Raw genomic sequence first — 22,492 nt, 5'->3', positions numbered from 1 at the left:
ATGCAAAAGGAAGGAAATGTGAATGACAAAAATTAGTTTTTTTAAATTTTTTATTTTAAATAATTAAATTGAATTGTTAAATTGTCCTGCGGTGAGTTGGCCTGTGGCAAGTTGTTCATGGCAAGTTGTCTCACAGCGAATTGGCCATGGTGAGTTGGCTGCAGTGAGTTGGCCATAGCGTCATGGCGAATTGTCCCATTCCACCCTGAACTCATCAACTTTGAAATGTGTACATATGATTAAAAAGGTAAAGCTTCCCCTCGCACATATGTGCTAATCGTTCCTGACTCTAGGGGATGGTGCTCATCTCCGTTTCAAAGCCAAAGAGCCAGCACTGTCCGAAGACGTCTCTGTGGTCATGTGGCTGGCATGACTAAACACCAAAGGTGCACGGAATGCTGTTACCTTCCCACCAAAGGTGGTCCCTATTTTTCTACTTGCATTTTGTATGTGCTTTCAAACTGCTAGGTTGGCAGAAGCTGGGACAAGTAATGGGAGCTCACCCTATTATGCGGCACTAGGGATTGGAACCACTGAACTGCCGACCTTTCAATCGACAAGCTCAGTGTCTTAGCCACTGAGCCACCATGTCCATATGATTAGCAATGTCTTTATTAGGACCACAGTCCAGTACACATATTCATACTTCCAAGAATGATTCATCCAATAAACTTGTTAAATATTTGGAGGCAGAAGGAAGACAGTGGCAGTCCAGAATGTATACTTTTCATGGTAAGGTAAGATAGAGGCTTGTAGAACATAGGTCATTTCAAGCTTTATATAGGTAGCTTGAAGACCACAATTGAATCAAAAATTTCAGTTGCTAACCAAGACAGTTTTTAAGTGAGTTTTGATCCATTTTACAATCTTTCTTGCCACAGTTGTTAAGCAAATCACTGCAGTTCGGGGGTGAAATGCTCCCGGTTTGGACCGGATCGCCCAATCCGGTAGTGATGGTGGCAGGTGGTTCGGAGAACTGGTAGCAAAAATCCCTGCGCTCCCCCCCCCCCCATGCCCAGCTGAGCCGCACGATCATCAGAGGCTGGGTTTTTTTACTTTTAAAAGCATTTTTTCTAAACCTTTTCGGCCGAAAAAAATGCCTTTAAAAGTAAAAAAAAAAAAAAAAAAAAAGCCTCTGATGATCGTGCAGCTCAGCTGGGATCGTCAGAGGCTTTTCAAAGCATTTTTTTCTGCAACCCCTTCAGCCGAAGAGGTTGTAGGGAAAAAAAATGCCTTTAAAAGTCTCTGGCGATCCCAGCTGACTTGCCTGATCGTCAGAGGCTTCTAAAAGCATTTTTTTCTGCAACCTCTTAAGGTTGTAGAAAAAATGCTTTTAAAAGTAAAAAAAAAAAAAAAAAAGTTGGCCACGCCCACCCAGTCACATTACACCCCCCACACCAAGTCACGCCCACAGAACCGGTAGTAACAAATTTTAGATTTCACCCCTGCTGCAGTTGTAAAGTTAGTAACACGGTTGTTAGATGAAACTGGCTTTACCATTGACTTTGCTTATCGGAGGCTCACAAAAGATGATCCCACGACACCACAATTGTCATAAATGCATGGCAGTTGCCAAGCATCTGAATGTTGGTCATGTGGCCATGGAGATGCTGCAACGGTCGTGTTAAAAAAACAGTCATAAGTTACTTTTTTCAATGTTATGTAACATTGAATGGTCACTAAATGAATGTTTGTAAGTTGAGACTATTTTTAATATTAGCCATTTTGGGATAAGGAAGTTATGATCCAAACATGTCGCCCTGAGTCTTTGGAGAGGGGTGGCATTTAAATTAAATTAAATTAAATTAAATTAAATTAAATTAAATTAAATTAAATTAAATTAAATTAAATTAAATTAAATTAAATTAAATTAAATTATTAAATTAAATTAAATTAAATTAAATTAAATTAAATTATTAAATTAAATTAAATTAAATTAAATTAAATTATTAAATTAAATTAAATTAAATTAAATTAAATTAAATTAAATTAAATTAAATTAAATTAAATTAAATTAAATTAAAAATTAAATTAAATTAAATTAAATTAAATGTGTCTGAGGAATGGCAAGATGTGACCTGAATTCTGGAATAAAAGTTTCACTGCTTCCTTAAAATATATTGGAGCTGTGTCATTTTTTTGTTGTTGTTGTTAGTTGCGAATTTGTGTCTTCACACACAAAGTCTATAAGGGCTTTTCAGTCATGAAGAAATGAAGACCTTGTCCTTTCTATAATCAAAGACGTCAGTTTGTCTTGTCTGTAGCAAGTTCTGTCAATTTCAACAACCCTTCCTCCATGTTGGGTAAGGCTGAATCTTTCCTTCTTTGTGCATATAGTAATCTTGCCATAGTAATCTAGATACTACCAAAACTCTTGAGTCTGTAAACTTTAACTGGGCGAAACGGTGCATCATAGGGCAAAACTTCATCAAACGGTACTTTAAATGTTGTTGTTGTTGTTGTTAGTTGCGAAGTCATGTCCAACCCATCGTGACCCCATGGGCAGCATTCCTCCAGGCCTTCCTGTCCTCTACCATCCTCTGGAGTCCATTTAAGATTACGCCTACTGCTTCAATAACTCCATCCAGCCACTTCATTCTCTGTCGTCCCCTTCTTCTTTTGCCCTCAGTCTTTCCCAGAGCCATGTCATGGAGCAATGTTTTTCAACCTTGGCAAATTTTAAGATCTGTGGACTTCAACTCCCAGAATTCCCCAGCCAGCCAGGGGTGTTCTGGGAGTTGAAGTCCACACATCTTAAAGTTGCAAAGGTTGAGAAACACTGTAGAGAGGGTTCTTTTTGAACCGGAGGTGTATTTGGTATGAAAAGAAGGCAAATGACATAATAAACAAGATAGTGGAGGCTTTTATAGGTAGTCCTTACTTAATGACCACTTACTTAATGGTCAGTTAGTGACCATTTGATGGACCTATCTAAAGCTACTTACAATACAGTTCTGGAGTTCCGATGGTCATTCACACAGACACAGTGGTCACATGACAACATTTTAGGTGTTTGGCAGCTAGCTCCCTTTTAAAGCTGGTTGCAGTGTTATATAGTCATCTGAGTGTGATATATGATGTTTTTGCTGGTTTCTGGCCTTTTCAGCTAATTTCTGGGGAAAACGCCCATAGGAATAAGTGGACTCACTTAACAACCATAGCATTTGCTTAATGATTGCTGTGTTCATTATACAACCACAGCGTTCACTAAATGTCGGTGCAAAATATGTCATGAAATCGTGCCAGTCAGATCCGTGCCTCAAATTGCAACCATCATGCCTTAGGACAGAAATTCCAGGTTCCATTATAGTCAGAAGTCAAGGACAACCTGTATTCTTTTTTTTAACTACTTACAACTAATATTTGGAAGAACCCAGCGTCAGGTTTTATAGTCTTTTTCTCTCTTCCCCTCTCTGTCTCCAATTTTTGGCTCAGATCGACAGTATGCAAATGAAGAGATGTGTATCCTCCGCAAGGGTCTAGTCCCCAATGCCTATATTACAGGCCACCAGTATATACCTGAACCCGTGCTACTGCTGTCTCCAGATCTCCCCATACCAGCTCTATCTAGCAACCAGGTCAGCTCATCAGCCCTCGTGGCAATGCAGCAGCTCTTCATGGCCAGAATTGAGTCATGGTGGCAAAGTGGTTAGAATGCAGTATTGCAGGCTAATTCTGCTGACTGCCAGCAGTTTGGCAGTTTGAATCTCACAGGCTCAAGATTGATTCGGCCTTCCATCCTTCCGAGGTTGGTAAAATGAGGATCCAGATTGTTGGGGGCACAATGCTGACTCTATAAACCGCTTAGAGTGGGCTGTAAAAGCACCGTGAAGCAGTATATAAATCTAAGTGCTATTGCTATTGAGCTGCTCAATATTTCTTACTCCATTTGCTGATTCATGCCAGTAGAACTGCAGCCATGCCCGGCCGTTAAAATCCATATGCCACAAACCAACTTGTGTGAAACTAGGGAATCCACATTAGGTCAACAATTGAGCCAGTTTGTCTAGTGTTTAAGACACCAGGCTGGAAAGCAAGAGATTGTGAGTTCAAGTCCAGTCTTAGCTATAAAAGTCAGCTGGGTGACTTTGGGCCCGTCACACTCTTTCAGTCCAACTCACCTCACAAGGTTGAATTGTTATTGGGAAAATAGGAGGAGGAAAATGTGTTGGATCTGTTTGCCACGTTGATTATTTATAAAAATAATAAAGGCAAGAAACAAAAAAGAGAACGAAAAAGAGAATATCAGGTAATGCCTATTCTGAGGTAATAGCTGCTTTACTTCTCAATCTTTTCCCTTAGCTTCTACTCTTCTCATATAGATGATGGATGATAATAATTCAGCATCATTTTAAAGTAGTGACTTCTATTCAATAAATATGGAGGTTAAATCTGTTAATGATTAAATGCAAATAATATAACAGGGTGGCAACCTTTATTCCTCATAAGAGTATTTAAGAAGCCACAAGAGATGCCGAATGCTGATGCCAGATCTGGAATACTGATAATTCTACATGTGATTTAGAGGCAAGGTGGAACTCACTATTCCTTGAGTGCTGTACATGACTGAATTACTAAACAATCCATTATTTAGATATGAAGGCCTCTTTTCTTCATTATTTATACAAGTCAAAGGGCAGTGGAACAAGCTGTCAAAGGCAATTGTGTAGTTGTCATCATCAGAGATAGGAAGTCTGAGCATGAAGATACTTTTGATGGAATCTACTTCAGCTAATTGAAATACATTCTGCCTTAATAGTGGATGAACCAAAAGATGTCCTTCAGAATTCAAATAAATTAAAAAGAGAACATTTACATCAATAACAAACAATAAAACCTGCTTTTTCCCAGATTTTAAGAAGATTGTGATTTCCTTCTCCAACTACCGTACTTCTTCATCAGTTATTCTTAAAAAGAAAGAGGAAATAGTGATAACTTCTTCAAAGGCATTTATCCTTCCCTCCCTCCCTCCCTTCCTTCCCTCCCTTCCTTCCCTCCCCAAGTTAATATATATCTGAACAGGTTATGAAAATTTATTGTAGATTTCTCTTTCATAAGGACGTCCTTTGTGCATTGAAAAATATTAAACTAAACTAACCTTCATAACACCTAATTGTTCAGTATGTACTTAAGCAATCAAAGATTAAAAGGTTACAATATCACAGGATCATTTACACATATAAATCCAATTTAGAAATCAAAGCTACCATGCCTTCCTGGAAAGATCTCGGCAGCTACTTAAACTTGGTAGGAGGTCCAAAAAACTTTGTTATTTTCTAGTGGTCACTGGAATTTTTTCCAATTCAGTGATGGTAACTCTTCTTCTTGTTGTTGTTAGTTGTGAAGTCATGTCCAACCCATCGCGACCCTATGGACAACATTCTTCCAGGTAGGCCTTCCAATCCTCTACCATCCTCTGGAGTCCATTTAAGCTCATGCCGACTGCTTCAGTGACTCCATCCAGCCACCTCATTCTCTGTCATCCCCTTCTTCTTTTGCCCTCAATCTTTCCTAGCATTAGGCTCTTCTCCAGTGAGTCTTTCCTTCTCATTAGGTAGCCAAAGTATTTCAGTTTCATCTTCAGGATCTGGCCTTCTAAAGAGAAGTCAGGGTTGATCTCCTCTAGGACTGACCGGTTTGATCATCTTGCAGTCCAAGGGACTCACAGGAGTCTTCTCCAGCACCATAGTTCAAAGGCCTCAATTCTCTGGTGCTCAGCCTTTCTTATGGTCCAACTTTCATAGCCATACATTGCAACTGGGAAAACCATAGCCTTGACTATACGCACTTTTGTTGGGAGGATGATGTCCTGCTTTTTAGAATGCTGTCTAGATTTTCCATAACTTTCTTCCCCAGGAGCAAGCATCTTTTAATTTCTTGGCTGCAGTCCCCATCTGCAGTGATCTTGGAGCACAGGAAAATAAAATATGTCACTACCTCCATTTCTTCCCCATCTATTTGCCAGGAATTGAGAGGGCTGGATGCCATGATCTTAGTTTTCTTAATGTTGAGTTGATGGTAACTCTACCAACACAATTAAGTTTACTACAATCAGCGTGCAAGGAGAGGATGACAAGACAAGATGGCAAGTTGATATCTCCCTATCCAAATTTTGGATATCAAGGTTCCTGCCTTTCTTACACTACTATGTTTATGCTACTGTTCATTTTTCTTATTTGCAAACCAAAGTTCAAAGATTTTACATCTCCTTGATTAAGACTGAATGAGAATCATAAGGAGCCAGATTTTTAAAAAATGGCTTGAAGGCATCCCTCTCCCTATATTGATTTTTTTAAAAAAATTGAGAATCTCTTACTTCCTCATCTACTATTTATTAAGCAAGGTCTATTATAACCTGCTCAAAGTTGTCCATTTAGCACTTTGCTACAGGTTTTATTTTACATCTGTGGTAAAATGAGTGAACCACAATTATGCGCTTTCATAAGAATTATTCAGCTTTTAAAAAGGGCTATGTACAGTGAAAGTAGGTGATAATGTGATAATAGTTTTTCCATAGATGAGGTAATGCATCTGCCCATTAGTTACAACATGAACGGTGACAAGGCCCATTAATTATGTCATAAAAACAGCTCTTGGATCAGATCTTAATGAATGCCATGCCAGTAATGATAGGATACACCATATCTTAGCCTCCACATTTTAATAATATGAAATTGGTAAAATCAAAGACAATTTTACCTTTTTCACCACTCTCTTGTTACTACCTCTGTATTGCTTCATGTTCCTTTCATTAGTAACAAAAAGGCACATGAATGTAAATTGCAGGTTACTTTGTTTTTAAGATCAACATTTTAAATTCAGTATAGTAGTACTTTTAGCGCAGGGGTGAAATCTAAAATTTGTTACTACCGGTTCTGTGGGGGTGTAATGTGACTGGATGGGCGTGGCCAACTTTTTTTTTTTTACTTTTAAAAGCATTTTTTCTACAACTTTAAGAGGTTGCAGAAAAAAATGCTTTTAGAAGCCTCTGAAGATCAGGCAAGTCAGCTGGGATCGCCAGAGGCTTTTAAAGGCATTTTTTTCCCTACAACCTCTTTGGCCGAAGGGGTTGCAAAAAAAATGCTTTGAAAAGCCTCTGACGATCCCAGCTGACCCGCGCGATCATCAGATGCTTTTTTTTTTTTTTTTACTTTTAAAAGCATTTTTTCGGTCGAAGAAGTTGTAGAAAAAATGCCTTTAAAAGTAAAAAAACCAGACTCTGATGATCACGCGGCTCAGCTGGGCATGGGGGTGGGGGCTGCAGGAATTTTTGCTGCCGGTTCTCCAAACCACCCGCCGCCATCGCTACTGGATCAGGCGATTCGGTCCGAACCGGGAGCATTTCACCCCTGCTTTAGCAGAATGGCGTGGTAGCCTAGAGGTGGAGCTCTCACCTCACAATCAGGAGGCTGTGAGTTTGATCCTAGGTAGAGGCAGATATTTCTCTCTCTGGGCACACTGAGCATATATCTGCTAACCAAAACTCCGCATTGGCAATAGGAAGGGCATCCGGCCATTAAAACACTCTGCTAGCTCCATTCAGTTTGCCCAGACTCCACCCCGCAAGGGATTATGGAGTGATTAAATGAAGATGATGATAGTAGTACCTTTAGCCTATGCAAGGGTTAGCCTGCATATGGGTAGGCCCTAACAGTGGAAAGAGTTCCATATCCTGTCGTTTGTATTGAATAAGAGGCATATATTCTGAAGATTTGCCTGTAGTTTTGTACATCTCAAAATCTGTTTGCGACCAATTTTTAGTTTCTTCATCTTGTTGCTTTTTTGTACTTTTTCTAATTTGCCTAAATCCTTCTTAAAATATTATAACAAACAATGGTCACAGATAACGGAATTAATTATCAATATAACAGAGTTGGAGGCACATTGGAGGTCTTCTAGTCCAACCACTTGGATAAGCAGGAGACCCAATACCATTCCAGACAAGTGGCTGTCCAGTCTCTTCGTAAAAGCCTCCAGCGATGGAGCACCCACAATTTCTGAAGGTAAGATGTTCCATTGCTTAATTGTTCTCACTGTGAGGAAGTTCCTCCTTAGTTCTAGGTTGCTTCTCTTGTTGATTAGTGTCCATCAATTGTTTCTTGTTTTGCCTTCAGGTCAGTAGTGAAATTCAAAAATTTTTACTACCGGTTCTGTGGGCATGTCTTGGTAGGCATGGTGTGTCTTGGTGGGCGTGTCTTGGTAGGCATGGTGTGTCTTGGTGGGCGTGTCTTGGTGGGCCTGGCAGGGGAAGGATGCTGCAAAATTTCCATTTCCAACCCACTCCAGGAGAAGGATATTGCAAAATCTATTCCCACCCTACTCCAGGGAAAGGATATTGCAAAATCTCCATTCCCTCCCCACTCTGGGACCAGCCAGAGGTGGTATTTGCCGGTTCTCCAAACTACTCGAAATTTCCGCTACCGGTTCTCCGAACTACCCAAAATTTCCGCTACCGGTTCTCCAGAACCTGTCAGAACCTGCTGGATTTCACCCCTGCTTCAGGTGCTTTGGAAAATAGGTTCACACCCCTCTTCTTTGTGACAGACCCCAAATATTGGAACACTGTTATTATGTCACCCCTAGTCCTTCTTTTCAGTAGACTGGACAAACCCAGTTCCTGCAACCATTCTTCACATTTCTTCATGGTCTTGAATAGGGGCTTGCTAACTTCCAAGCCAGTGTCTTTATCATGCAAGCCAATTAACTCCTATTTCAACTAATATCATAGGGCTATTACTGTTATGGTGAAAAATAATGTGGGATAGTATTTATTCTGCCTTGGGCTCCTGAACAAATGGTAAGATAAATATCGAACTGGCAAACAGACAGAAATTCTATTTTTAATTATGAGTATGTACAATGTGCTTTATACAATGTACAATACTTATTCCCTTTGAGTACTATGAACACCATCTTCATTCTTCCAGGATTATGAGCTGTTTATGGAGTAGACTGGCTTGGCCTATCCTTCATTGTTTAATGGGACTTGGTGTGCTGAAATAAGCAGGAAATAAATGGCACTAAGGTCATTTTCATCTGCCATTTCCCCAAACAACAGTTGCAAAGCCACTACTGCAGTCAATGATAAGAAGAGTGGGTAGCTGAACAGTTTGCATTTTTTTTTAAATTAATGCGTTGCTTTGGAATGATTCTCCAGATCGAAAACAGAACGAGGCTTCTATTTCATTCTCAGCTCTCTAAAATTACACTGGATTATGCTAGATAACCGAGAGAGGTCAGGAATCTTAATGACGACCGGAGAATGGAAAATGATTGAAATGATATTAGGGAACCCAGACATTCATTAAATGTTGAGCAACAGACGCTAAAGCAGCAGGGACGAAATAATCCAGGACATAGATATTGATCTTTGGGAGGAACATGGAGATCAATACCGTTATAAAAAAGATTTTTTTAAAATGTGAAAATGCATAGTTAGCCAGGTATGGCTTGTAACAGAGCACCAGTGCGAAGACTTCAGATCTGAAACTACTGTACATCAGGGATAAACTTCAGCCTTTTTGATTTCTCTTTCCCTGTGAATGGAGGAATGTGATATCTGCACCAAAGATCTGGCTCTATTTTTACTGTTTCCCATTGCAAGTTTTTGTGCCCAGCCCTCCTGAAACAAACAAACAAACAAACAAACAAACAAACAAACAAACAAACAAACAAACAAACAAATCCCAACCACCATGTAGTAGTTAACATTCTGGGCAGTTCCAGTTGTGTTTTCAGTGTCCCCATTTATTAGTGTTGTTTTAAATACAACAATGTGTTCAACTAATCAACGTTATGTGGGTTCAGAAATTTGTCAATAGAACTCAGGTTTCTTAGGCAGACGAACAGAATATAGTGTACATTGTATGCCTATGTGTAAAATTCAGAGTGAAAAGCATAAAACTTCTTGCATTGTTTTGGAGAGCCAGTTTGGTCAAGTAGTTAAGGTTACAACCTAGAGACCAGGAGACTGTGAGTTCTAGTCCTGCCTTAGGCATGAAACCTGGTTGGATGACTTGAACCATTCCCTCTCACCTCAATTACTGGGTTGTTGATGTTGTTGGAAAAATAGAAGGAGGAAGGAGAATTAAGTATGTTAATTCAAGTTACTTATAAAATAATAAAGATGGGATTAAAATCTAATAAATAATTTGAGATGATGTGCAAGTTTTCTTAATTCTTGCCTAAATAATCTTTTTTCTTAAAAAAAAAAATCACTGTTAATAGCGCATGCTAAGGATAACTTTCCCCACTGAAAATAGTAATAGCAAAGGAAGTAGAGAAGATTAAATTTGGAAAAGAATATAGGTAGTCTTCGGCTTACGACCACAATTGAGCCCAAAATTTATGTTGTTGCATGAGTCATTTGTTAAGTGAATTTTGCTCCATTTTATGACTTTTTTAGTCCCAGTTGTTAAGTGAATCATTGCAGTTGATGGTTGTTAAGTGAATCTGGCTTTGCCATTGTCTTTGCTTGTCACAAAGTCACAAAAAGTGATCACATGACCCCAGGACATTGCGACGGTCATAAATATGAACTAGTGGCCAAGCGTCCAAATTCTGATCACGTGTTCATGGGGATGCTTCAAAGGTTGTAAATATGAAAAATGGCTATAAGTCACTTTTTTCAGGGCCGTTGTAACTTCGAACAGTCGCTAAATGAATTGTTGTAAGTGGAGGATTACCTGTATATCCAATTCAGTAAAATGAACAGAACAGAACAGAACAGAACAGAACAGAACAGAACAGAACAGAACAGAGAGTTGGAAGAGACCTTGTAACCCCCTGCTCAAGTAGGAGACTCTATACCAGTGATGGCTAACCTTTTCTGGACTGAGTGCCCAAAGCACACATGAACCCCCAAAATGCAACGAGTACGTGCCCCCTGCATGCACCCACCCCGTGCATGCATTCACAGCCCCCGCATGTGCCCCACACCCCGCGCATGTGCAGCAGAGACCCAAAGACTAGCTTGCTGGTGTGAGACGCGTGCACATGTGCAGTGGAGCTGAGCCGGGGCAACGGCTCGCATGCCCACAGAGAGGGTGCTGCGTGCCACCTCTGGCACGCATACCATAGGTTCGCCATCTCTGCCCTATATCATTTCTGACAGATGGCTGTCCAGTCTCTTCTTGGAAGTTTCTGGTGATGAAGCTCCCACAACTTCTCAAGGATTTCATACTAGATCAGTGGTTCTCAACCTGTGGGTTGTGACTGCTTTGGGGGTCGAATGACCTTTCACAGGGGTCGCATAAAACCATTGGAAAACACATATTTTTGATGGTCTTATGAATAATTTTATGGTTGGGGGGTCACCACAATATGAGGAATTATATTAAAGGGTCACGGCATTAGGAAGGTTGAGAACCACTGTACTAGATAGTATCACAGATTTACTCTAGATTATGGGCAAACTACATCTTACTTCCATACTTCCAATTCCTTGATGATGGATAGGGTTTATAGAAAATAAGGTAAAAAATTGAGAAAGATACCAGATTTCTTGTCTTTTTGTCACTCACTACTGTTAATATGGGATACTGCAAAATTACTAATGGACATTTGCTGAGTATTGTATCTGTGCATTCTCCTTGTATTAATAAGGCTTCATAGATTAAATTTAATTAAACCACAGAGAAGAAATTGCTAATATCTAGAAAACATCCCATTTGACCTTAATAGGACTTTCTTATCCCTTATAATAGCTATACTATATTATACCAAGCTTTATTCAAGGATTAATATGACACATACAACTTAATTTTCTTTGACCTATATATGACAAATTTAGGCATATATATATATATGTAACATTAATCCATGGGATAATATGATAATCAAAAATTCTGCTATATGATTTAAAATGAATGAATCCAATATTAGGACTATCATACCAGGACTGCAAAAATACAAAGAAGCCGACAGAAAACAGGGTATAAACCCCCATCTTTGCTGCCAACTAGTGGTCATCTAGAGTTTTTACAGCCCAATTCAGGTAGCCTTTCAATATCAGATTCAAGATATGATTATTTTTGTTTTGATTATATGGCAAATATTTGTAAACATAACTGAGAATACAAGTCCAGTTGTTTTCAAAAGTGCCAAATTAGATTCTTTCAGTACATTAAGCTTAATTGGCTTATTGTAATGGAATGTGTGAATGACCTTGGGGGGAAAGAAGGAAAGATATGCTGCCAAGGAAACAATCAGACAAGAGATGCAGGAGCTCCCAGTGGCTTAATTTTCAGAGAAGGAAACTTAAGAAGGACCTGTCCTAATAGATCAAGCAGTTAAAATTGGTAACAGGAAGTTTGTGCTTTCAAATTTTCAAGATTCTGTTAATATAGCCTTACAATAAAATATAATTAGTTCATCTAGTGATGCTTTCTGTCTGGTTTACCCAGGATGTCTGATATTTATCCATGGCAATTGAATGACTTAGCATATTGTATCAATCCAGCAATGGTTTTATGCATAGTATGTTATCTGAATTGCAGCAAGTTGTCTGATTAGTGTAGTGTAGTGTAGTGTAGATTTAAATCCCAATTCATCAATGGAACAGATTGGGTGACACTGTCTCAGCCAATGGATCTGACATGGGAGTTGTGAAGATAAATGAGAGGAGACTTCCATAATGTCACCTTCCAAACCAATTGTGGAATATAAATGTAATCAACAAACAAGCTATAGCTTAGTGCCATGTGATAATCTACTCATTGTGAGTTCCCAGTCTTAGATCAAAGCTCTCTATAAGAGGTTTTTCCTGAAATATTTCCACAAGGGTTTGCTCTAGAAGCATATATCTGTAATAGGGACTGGATTATAATTTTTAGGCTTTCCAGAAAGCAAAAATATCATATTGTTATTTCAACATAAAGTGTTGAAAGTTCTGATTGTTATTGTTCTATTTGGAACCACAGTTGGAAAGAAAAAAATAATTATTAAATCTGAGACAAACCAAGATGATAAGCATTTATTTATTTATTTATTTATTTATTTATTTATTTATTTATTTATTTATTTATTTATTTATTTATTTATTCAACTTGTATGCCACCTTTCTCCGAAGACTCAAGGCAGCTTACAATGCATTTAAAAACCATATATAAAAACATTAAAAAATTAAAACATTAAAAACAATTAAAACCCATTCACACCATTCATGGCCGGATCTCGGCAGATCGCAACAGCGAGATCAACGGTCCCAGGCCTGCCAGAAAAGCCAGGTCTTCACCACTTTTCGGAAGGCCAATAGGGTGGGGATGGTCTGGATCTCAGGAGGTAACTGGTTCCAGAGAGCTGGGGCAGCCACAGAGAAGGCCCTCCCCCACGGGCCCACCAGCCGGCATTGTTTAGCTGACGGGGCCCAGAGGAGACCAACTCTGTGGGATCTTACCGGTCGCTGGGAGCTATGCGGTAGAAGGCGGTCTCGAAGATAGCCTGGCCCTGAGCCATGTAGGGCTTTAAAGGTAATAACCAACACCTTGAATTGTGACCGGAGACCAATAGGGAGCCAGTGCAGCTCGCAGAGAATTGGTGTAATGTGGGTGTATCTAGGTGCACCCACAACAGCTCGCACGGCTGCGCTCTGGACCAACTGTAGTCTCCGAACACTTTTCAAGGGTAGCCCCATGTAGTGCGCATTGCAATAATCTAACCATGAGGTGACAAGGGCATGAGTGACTGTGAGGAGAGCCTCCTGATCCAAGGAGGGTCGCAGTTGGTGCACCAGGTGAACCTGTGCAAATTACTAGGAGTTGAAGTCACTTGACGGTTTCTGACTCATTCATCACTCATTCATCACCAACAAAATGTTCAATGTTTCTGAAAGTTTTTTTGGGAAAAAAGACCACTTGAAACATGTCTGGTTACTGCTTCCCACTGTCTAAGAAAGATGGGCTTTAAAAACTGCCTTTCCTTTTCGTAAATCATAAACATACCTCCTTTCTCTGTATCAGTTCTTTTCTTGTAGCTTTATCAGATACTATTGGAAGTACTTATTGCAAGAAATGAAAATGGATTTTGGCGAACTGCAGGAGACAGTGGAGGACAGGAGGACCTGGTGAGCCATGGTCTATGGAATCATGAAAAGTCAGGCATGATTTAACAACTGAACAACTTTGTAATGTAATCTATTTTATTGTGATAAACCAGTAAGAGTGGCATTCTGATTCATTCCCTCTCTCTCTCTCTCTCTCTCTCTCTCTCTCTCTCTCTCTCTCCCCCCCTTCCCCTCCCTCCTTCTCATCTATTGATGTTATATGAAGCTCTTGCAGTAATATGGGACATATAAATGTTCAAAATAAATAAAATTACTTTAGGTAACAGCATATGCATGGTTAAGGCACACATTTCCTGACAAGCCACAGAGATCACATAACATCAATCTAAATATCTGATACAGAAGATTCTAGTTAGTTTCCTCAGGACAATTATAAAGTATCATGGTAAGATCAAGCTGACTTTTTAAAGGTTACTGAAAACTGCTTTTTCCCTCCATTAATATTAGCTTAAAATTTTGATAATGGCCAGTTGAGACTTTGAAAGGCAGGAAGAAGAGTCACTAACTGTTCTTTAATTAATTGCTGATATCCTTTAGGAAACTTTGAATATTTTGAATTCTAAGATATGCAGGAGACTCCAAGCCAATCTTATCAAAATCTTCTAATTTTAAATAGAAACAAGCAGAGATTCTTTAAGGGTGAGAACATTGAATGGACTAGAGGACAGAGACTAGTTTTATTTAAAAACGTTGAAGAATAAATTTTGCTAGATTGAAAGACATCACTTTTCAAGAAAAAAAAAATCTGTGCTAGGCTTGCCAGAGAAACCAAGCAACCAAGCCAGAAATGACCTAGAAACAAACAAAAAAAAAGTTTCTTTTGGCAGTGACATTTATAACTTATAAATAGATTCTTGATAATTTTGCTGGAAAGTTATGATTCACTCTAGTGATTCCTTGCTCAAATGCTTTGCAGTGGATGATAAAACATCCGAGTTCTACTTCCTCCACTTTGATTTGGAAGACCAGTAGCATAAATAATTTTAATTGAATCCTATGTTAAGCGTGTTACATTCCACTGTGTGTATTATATATGCATATAATTCACGTACCCACTCCAAATGCTCTCTCTTAGTCTCATTAACTGCATTTGTTAAGTCTGCAACTATCATTTATTTCCAGATCACTAACAACATATGTAACAATATTTCCCTCTCCCTTCTTTTCTCCCTAGGGACCATTTTTATTTCAAAGTCCGTGTTCCAGTAATACACATTTAACACAGTACTTGAATTCGGTGAATCTGTTTCTTGTCTGCTAGGAAAGCAACCAATTTGTTCTCCATTAATCAAAATAACTCAGGCTCAAATTATTCTACTTCAGACATTTTATTTGAAGAGCCGGCCTTCTTGAGAAGAAGCTGATGCTAGGGAAAAGTGAAAGGAAAGTGAAGAAGAGGACAACCAGAAACAAGGTAATATTGTACTGCAAACTAGGGCATACAAAACCTTTGCTAGACCAATTCTCGAATACAGCTCATCTGCCTGGAACCCGCACTGTATATCAGACATTAATACAATTGAGTGAGTCCAGAGATATTTCATGAGAAGAGTCCTCTACTCCTCTGCTCATAATAGAATACCTTATGCCACCAGGCTTGAAATCTTGGGATTATACAATTTAGAACTATGCAGCCTTTGGTCTGACCTAAACATAGTACATAAAATTATCTGTCCTACCTGTCAATGACTACTTCAGCTCCAACCGCAATAATATACAAGCACACAATAGATACAAACTTAAGGTAAACCACTCCAAACTTGATTGCAGAAAATACGACTTCAGCAACAGAGTTGTCAATGCCTGGAATGCACTACCTGAGTCTGTTGTTACTTCCCCAAACTCACATAACTTTAACCTTAGACTGTCTACTGTTGACCTCACCCCATTCCTAAGAAGACTGTAAGGGGTGTGCATAAGCGCACAAACATGCCTATCATCCCTGTCCTACTGTCTCCATTTATTTGTATCCTTATCCTGTATTCATAATCATGCTTATACTTATATCAGTTATCTTATACGTGTTTGACAAATAAATAAATAAAATAAAATAAAAAATAAATAAAATAAGTTGGACGACCTCAGTTAAAATGGTGATGAGTGTGGTGTTGGAAGATCTGATGGACCAAGTGAGGGACCAGATCTATCTATGTGCCTTGAAAGAAAAATCTGGTCCTCTTCTCATTCCAAGCCAGGAGAAAGGTGCAGAAGAAATGAAATGAAGGCAGCTGCAATTGGAAAGGAGGTCTCCATTTATTTGGTAGTCAGAAACTACAGTGACAGCAGCATGTTTCTGGGGTGGATGACAAAATGGGGTTGAGAGTAGGTGGGCTTTTATACTTCTTTGGGGCTTTGTCTGTTTCTGTGCAAGAATATGTTTTTAAATATTTTAGTGGCTTTTGCCAGACTCCTATGGGATAATGTAGGGATCATGGCACACAGACAAAAGAGGAAACCCAAATCCTAGGTGTTTCATTTGTCTGAGCTAATCTTGTCAGTTTCTGCTCCTTGCCTGCTATGTTGCTTATTCAGAGTTTCTGGCTGCTCTTTGTTTATGAACAGAATGGCCCAGCTTTCTGAATGGATACAAAATATCTATTCCTAAAGACTAGCATCTTTGGGTTTCTGCTTGAGGCTGTTTTCTTACAGCAGGAAAACTGGGGCTGCTTTCTGCCTTCAAGAAGATGTTTCTCTTCTCTTTTAGGGGAAATATTCTATTCTGCCTCTTTTTAATATTAAGAATAAAGAATATTTAATTCTGTAGAGGTTTCTTTTTCCTATATGTGGTTGCTAAGAATTGACAATGACTTGATGAGACATCAATCATCAGTCAACCAGCTAATGTATAAATGAAGCCTTGTTCTCTCTTCAATTTCTGCATTATTTTGCCAATCATTCCTTTCATAAACCCTAATCTTCCGGTCAACTACTTGTAACATTGTTCCCATGACCCATTTTCTCTGCTAACCTTTATACTGATTATGCAGAGCACAGGTTTTTAATATTTTAATATTTCTTGATTTATCAGATTGAAAACAGAATCAGATTGCCTCCAGAAGTTGTGAATGCTCTAACACAGGAGGTTTTTAAGAAGAGATTGGGCAACCATTTTGTCTGAAATGGTATAGCATTTCCTATCTGAGAAGGAAATCTTCAAGGTCCCTTCCAACAATGTTATTCTGAAAGAGTCATAAGTATTTACTTTCTCAGCATTTGAGTCTGACATGAGTTTTCCTCTTAATGGTTAAGCACTGTTAAAGATATTGTTGTGTTACCACCAGAGTCGTGGTTCATAAAGCAGAGTACCATCAGAAGTTTTTATGCATGGAAACGGTTTTGAGAGTAATTGTGAATAACATGCAGACAAACTGGTTTTATATTATTTTACTTTGAGGGTAAAGCGAAATCATAATCTTTTAACAATCCAAGCCATATAAAGTGCAATATAAGATCAATCCAGGGATATAAAATCTTCTTACCAGTTTGTAGAAAAATACAAGGAACATTCAGGACCAATATAAAAACAGTTCAATAAATATCAGGAAACATTAATAAATAACCCATGATCAAACAATGACCATTTAGAGAGATCAAAAATAGTTACAGCATAGTAGCAGGTAAAAATATGGTGTAGTGTTTTTTTCTAAGCACAATAAAGCTCTCCTTAAATACATTTGCTACAGAGCTTATCCAATCAGGATGCAGAATGACTCAGCAATGTTCTTAAAGCAACATAATACATTTACACAATACAAACATACAATGTTGGATTATATATTGCCTGGCCAACTAGTTAGGCAATGACCATATCCTAACAAGCACTATTCGGAACTTTATAATCAGACTCTGTGAACAATGAATGGTATGAATGTATAACTCGCTTGTAAATGATAGCTGAGCCCACTCACCTTGTTGCTGGTTGTTGTTTTTTTTATGCATGGTAGACTAGTGTACAATTAGAGATAGGGATGAAGAAAGATTTAAAAGTTAACATTCAGATGAAACCTGTGCATTTTTCATTAGGACTTATGGGCCTCAGCTAGAAAAGATTCACGGATGTTTTATATATGGTAACTGCAGCAATGCACAAAGATGGAAGACTACAGAAACAGCAATAATGGAGGAATGGATAGCAAAGATGGCTGAGTTTACAGAAATGGGTAAACTGACTTGTTTGATTAAGAGGAGAACTACATTTACAAAAGACTGGAATAGACATTTTGCTAAAAATAGATAACAATAAACTGCTATTTTTAGGATTTATTGACTAAAAATATTTGTTTATGGGAAAAAAGGTATGTAATGGTATGTAAATTGGATAGTGGAGTGGAGATGTTAGTTGCTATTCTGGCTGAAAAGGAGATCAGAAATTGCTTCTTTAGATATTTTTTTTCTTGCTTTTTATTATTCATTTTTATCCTTTTATAATCCTGTTCTATTTCTATATTTTTAAGTCTTTGGAAAATATTCTTTTAATGAACATTATTTTTTTTTTAAAAAAAAAACAAGAACAAAGAGAAGTAGAATAGATAATCAACATTCTCTTTCAACACCAAATGAAAGACACTGGAAACATGCTAGATTGTGAACCCAGCTTTCTGAATATCCTCAAAAATGCATTTTTGTTTATATCTCCATGCATCAACTATCTAATGTTGTAGAGATCGTTTGTTTAGAATGTGAATTAGTCACATTATCTCCAAAGACCTTCATACACATATTCCAGACGTTTTATCCCAGTAACAAACACCGTGTCTTTGACCAGTAGGGGCCAGTCTTGCTCCATAAAACTTAAATTCCATTTCAGAAAATTCTCTCATAAGGATTTCAGAAGGAATTTTAAACTGAGAGTTGCAGTGTCAAGAAAAAGGGAGGTGGTTGTAATAGGGGAGGGAGAAAAGGCAATTAATGAACTCTAAAGTTAGAACACAAAATAAGGCTCCAAAACAAGCAGAAAACCAGCGTAAAACCAGAGCGTAAGATTAATCACTTCTAGCTAGTTTTCACATTAATATTGAAGAGGGGACATACATTCCAGAATATGCAAAAAAAAAAAAAAAAAAGTGGTAAATGCAAGATGAAAGAAACATTAGTATATAGCTGCCACTGACTAAAGTTATATCTATCTTTCTCTTATCATCACAGCTGCCTTATTTTCTTTACCGCTGCGGAGTAAAAACATTGCAACCTAAGGGAAACAACTTTTCATCTGTTGAGCTGCCTTTTTTTTTTTTTTTAATGTGTTCTTGCTTTCCGGAGGAATTTTTGAATTCAATACTGCGTAAATGAATCTATGTGTCATTGATGTAGGTGAGTTAGAGGAAATAGTTGGGAGTAATGTTGTGCCAAACGTCCCTTCCCTTTGGACTTTAACCTGTTTATAAATGATGAGATGAAGGAAAAAAGTCAGTGTGGAAAGAAGGGGGATTCGGCTCAGAATTTGAACAGGGAGAAGAGGTCATACATGTTGTGTAGCATTTATCTTTCTTCTTTAAAAGAAGTTTCACAAATGACCTTCCTTCTTTCAAGCTCAAGGCTGCTAGATTACACAGTGATCAGAAGACTGGGCAGATTGATTGTTAGTGAGAAAGAGAAGATGAAGGATAGAAGAAACACGCTATAAACAGTACAAAGAAAAAAAAAAGCTTCTTATTTAAAAGAGAAGACACTATATGTGGTGTGTGAAATAACTACATTTTCTCTTCCTTCTACAAAACAATTAGCTGACCGTGCAAGATTGTAGTGTCATCTAATTGTTGAATGACAAATGGTTTACCTAAACCTAAACCTAATTTGAGCCTAAATCAGTGGTGGGATTCAGCTGGTCTCTCCGGATTGGGCAAACCGGTAGCGGCAACTGTGGGAGGCTCCACCCACCTGCCTGGACATAATGCACACCTACTGCGCATGCGCAGAAGGCCGTGTGCCTGTGCAGGTGAGACACATGCGAGCGAAGCGAGCGCACACTCACATTTGCAAACCGGTAGTGAAGGTAAGTGAATCCCACCTCTGGCCTAAACCTAAACTAAAACTTAATCCAGGGGTGAAATCCAGCAGGTTCTGACAGGTTCTGGAGAACCGGTAGCAGAAATTTTGAGCAGTTCAGAGAACCGGTAGCGGAAATTTTAAGTAGTTCAGAGAACTAGCAAATATCATCTCTAGTTGGCCCCAGAGTGGGGTGGCAATGGAGATTTTGCAGTATCTTTCCCCTAGGAGTGGGGAGAGAATGGAAATCTGCAGTATCCTTTCCCTGGAGTGGGGTAGAAATGGAAATTTTGCAGTATCCTTCGCCTGCCATGCCCACCAAGCCATACCACTCCCACCAAGCCACGCCCACAGAACCGGTAGTAAAATAAATTGGATTTCACCATTGATCTAATCTCTCCTTCCTCCACCCTTAATTCCTTGCACAATCCTTTAATTACTCCAGAAAGGAAGAACAAGTACCTTTTAAGAATAGTCTCCCAACTATATAATTCCATGTTTGTTTATAGTGGTTTTCTGACTTTAAAGTTCCCTCCCAAAATAAAGAGACGTTTGATACGTTGGGAGATTGAAATGAAATAGCACTTTGTTGCATTTGCATACTTACATGTTTTTGCCATTTTCACAATTCTTAAAAGTCCTGAAATGCATATGAACACCAACATCTAAATCTTTCTGTGGCCCCACAGAAAAATCTATAAGAAAAAAAAAACCTCATATATTACACGCACACAAAGACATATACACATATTCATTGTCTTGAAATTCAGAGAATTGAATAGCAGCAGCTTTTTAAAGACTAAAAACCTAAAAGTTCCCAATTTATATAGAATAGAATAGAATAGAATAGAATAGAATAGAATAGAATAGAATAGAATAGAATAGAATAGAATAGAATAGAATAGAATTTGTTATTGGCCAAGTATGATTGGACACACAAGGAATTTGTCTTGGTGCATATGCTCTCAGTGTACATAAAAGAAAAGATACATTCATCAAAATCATAAGGTACAACACTTAATGATAGTCATAGGGTACAAATAAGCAATCAGGAAACAATATCAATATAAATCGTAAGGATATAAGCAACAAAGTTACAGTCATACAGTCATAAGTGGAAGGAAATGGGTGATGGGAACAATGGGAAGATTAATAGTAGTGCAGACTTAGTAAATAGTTTGACAGTGTTGAGGGAACTATTTGTTTAGCAGAGTGATGGCGTTTGGGAGAAAACTGTTCTTGTGTCTAATTGTTCTAGTGTGCAGTGCTCTATAGCATTATTTTGAGGGTAGGAGTTGAAACAGTTTATGTCCAGGATGCGAGGAGTCTGTAAATATTTTCACAGCCCTCTTTTTGACTCGTGCAGTATACAGGTCCTCAATGGAAAGCAGGTTGTCATTTTACCTTGGCTATTCTGCAGGTGAATTTAGTTCACGTTTGCAGGTTCTTGTTATTAAGGGATCTTCGATATTGGCAGTTCTGTTTCATAGGAAAGTTACTTAGTAAACTACACTTATACTAAATTTTTGCCTACTGAGTAGGAATGCCTGGCTTCTTTTGATATCAAAATGAAGAACAAGGAAGTTGCAATAGAAAAGCATTGTACTTTTCTTCCCTCTTTGCTGTAAAGAATGAATTCATTGCCAGTAGGAAGAGATGACTCATGGCAGCACTCTAAAAAGTACCTTAAAGCTGAGCACAAAAGGCTTTCTGAAAATTTCCATCCAATATAAGGACAAAGGCTTTGGAAAGGTGAGTTCTCCAGATTGTTCTGAGGGGAAGATAAATTCTCGGCAATTTCTTAAGTGAAGGATTTCCTCTTAGTGCTGAGAGTAATATTACCACACAAAATTCTTTCAGGGTGGCTTTGAGATTGAGTACTGAGCATGAAAGTGAGCACTGGGAGATTATTGAGCAAGTTGATTTACATCCTAAATTGTAAAAAAATATGTGGATAGCCCCAATGGCACAGTGGTTAAGTGCAGAATTGCAGGCAAACTCTGCCCATAGCCTGGAGTTTGATCCTGATGGGGCTTAAGGTTGAGTCAGCCTTCCATTCTTCTGAAGTCACTAAAATGAAGACCCAGATTGCTGGGGACAATATACCAGTAATGGCTGACATTTTAAACTGCCCAGAGAGTGTTGTAAAGCACTATGGGGAAGTATATAAATCTAAATACTATTGCTACTTTTTCTTTTCTTTCTCTCTTTTAAATACTTTAGCAGAATGTTAACGTATTTCTAATCATATCATAGAACCCTGCTATATTGAAACAGTACAATTTGTCAAGATTTATAAATAAAATAAAAAGGGGGGGGGAGTCCCTTTCTATCTAAACATTTCATAACCTTAGTGAGGAATGACTAGCAATGAAAACTGGACGAGCGAAGCATAACCCTGAAATTCTCTGGACTTCTCATGCCATTTACCATACATATCTTTCT

The sequence above is a fragment of the Pituophis catenifer genome, unplaced genomic scaffold (assembly GCF_029215685.1).
Source record: "Pituophis catenifer annectens isolate HBS135680 unplaced genomic scaffold, rPitCat1.0.hap2 SCAF_3, whole genome shotgun sequence".
NCBI lineage: Eukaryota > Metazoa > Chordata > Lepidosauria > Squamata > Colubridae > Pituophis > Pituophis catenifer.
This window is presented reverse-complemented; position numbering follows the sequence as displayed.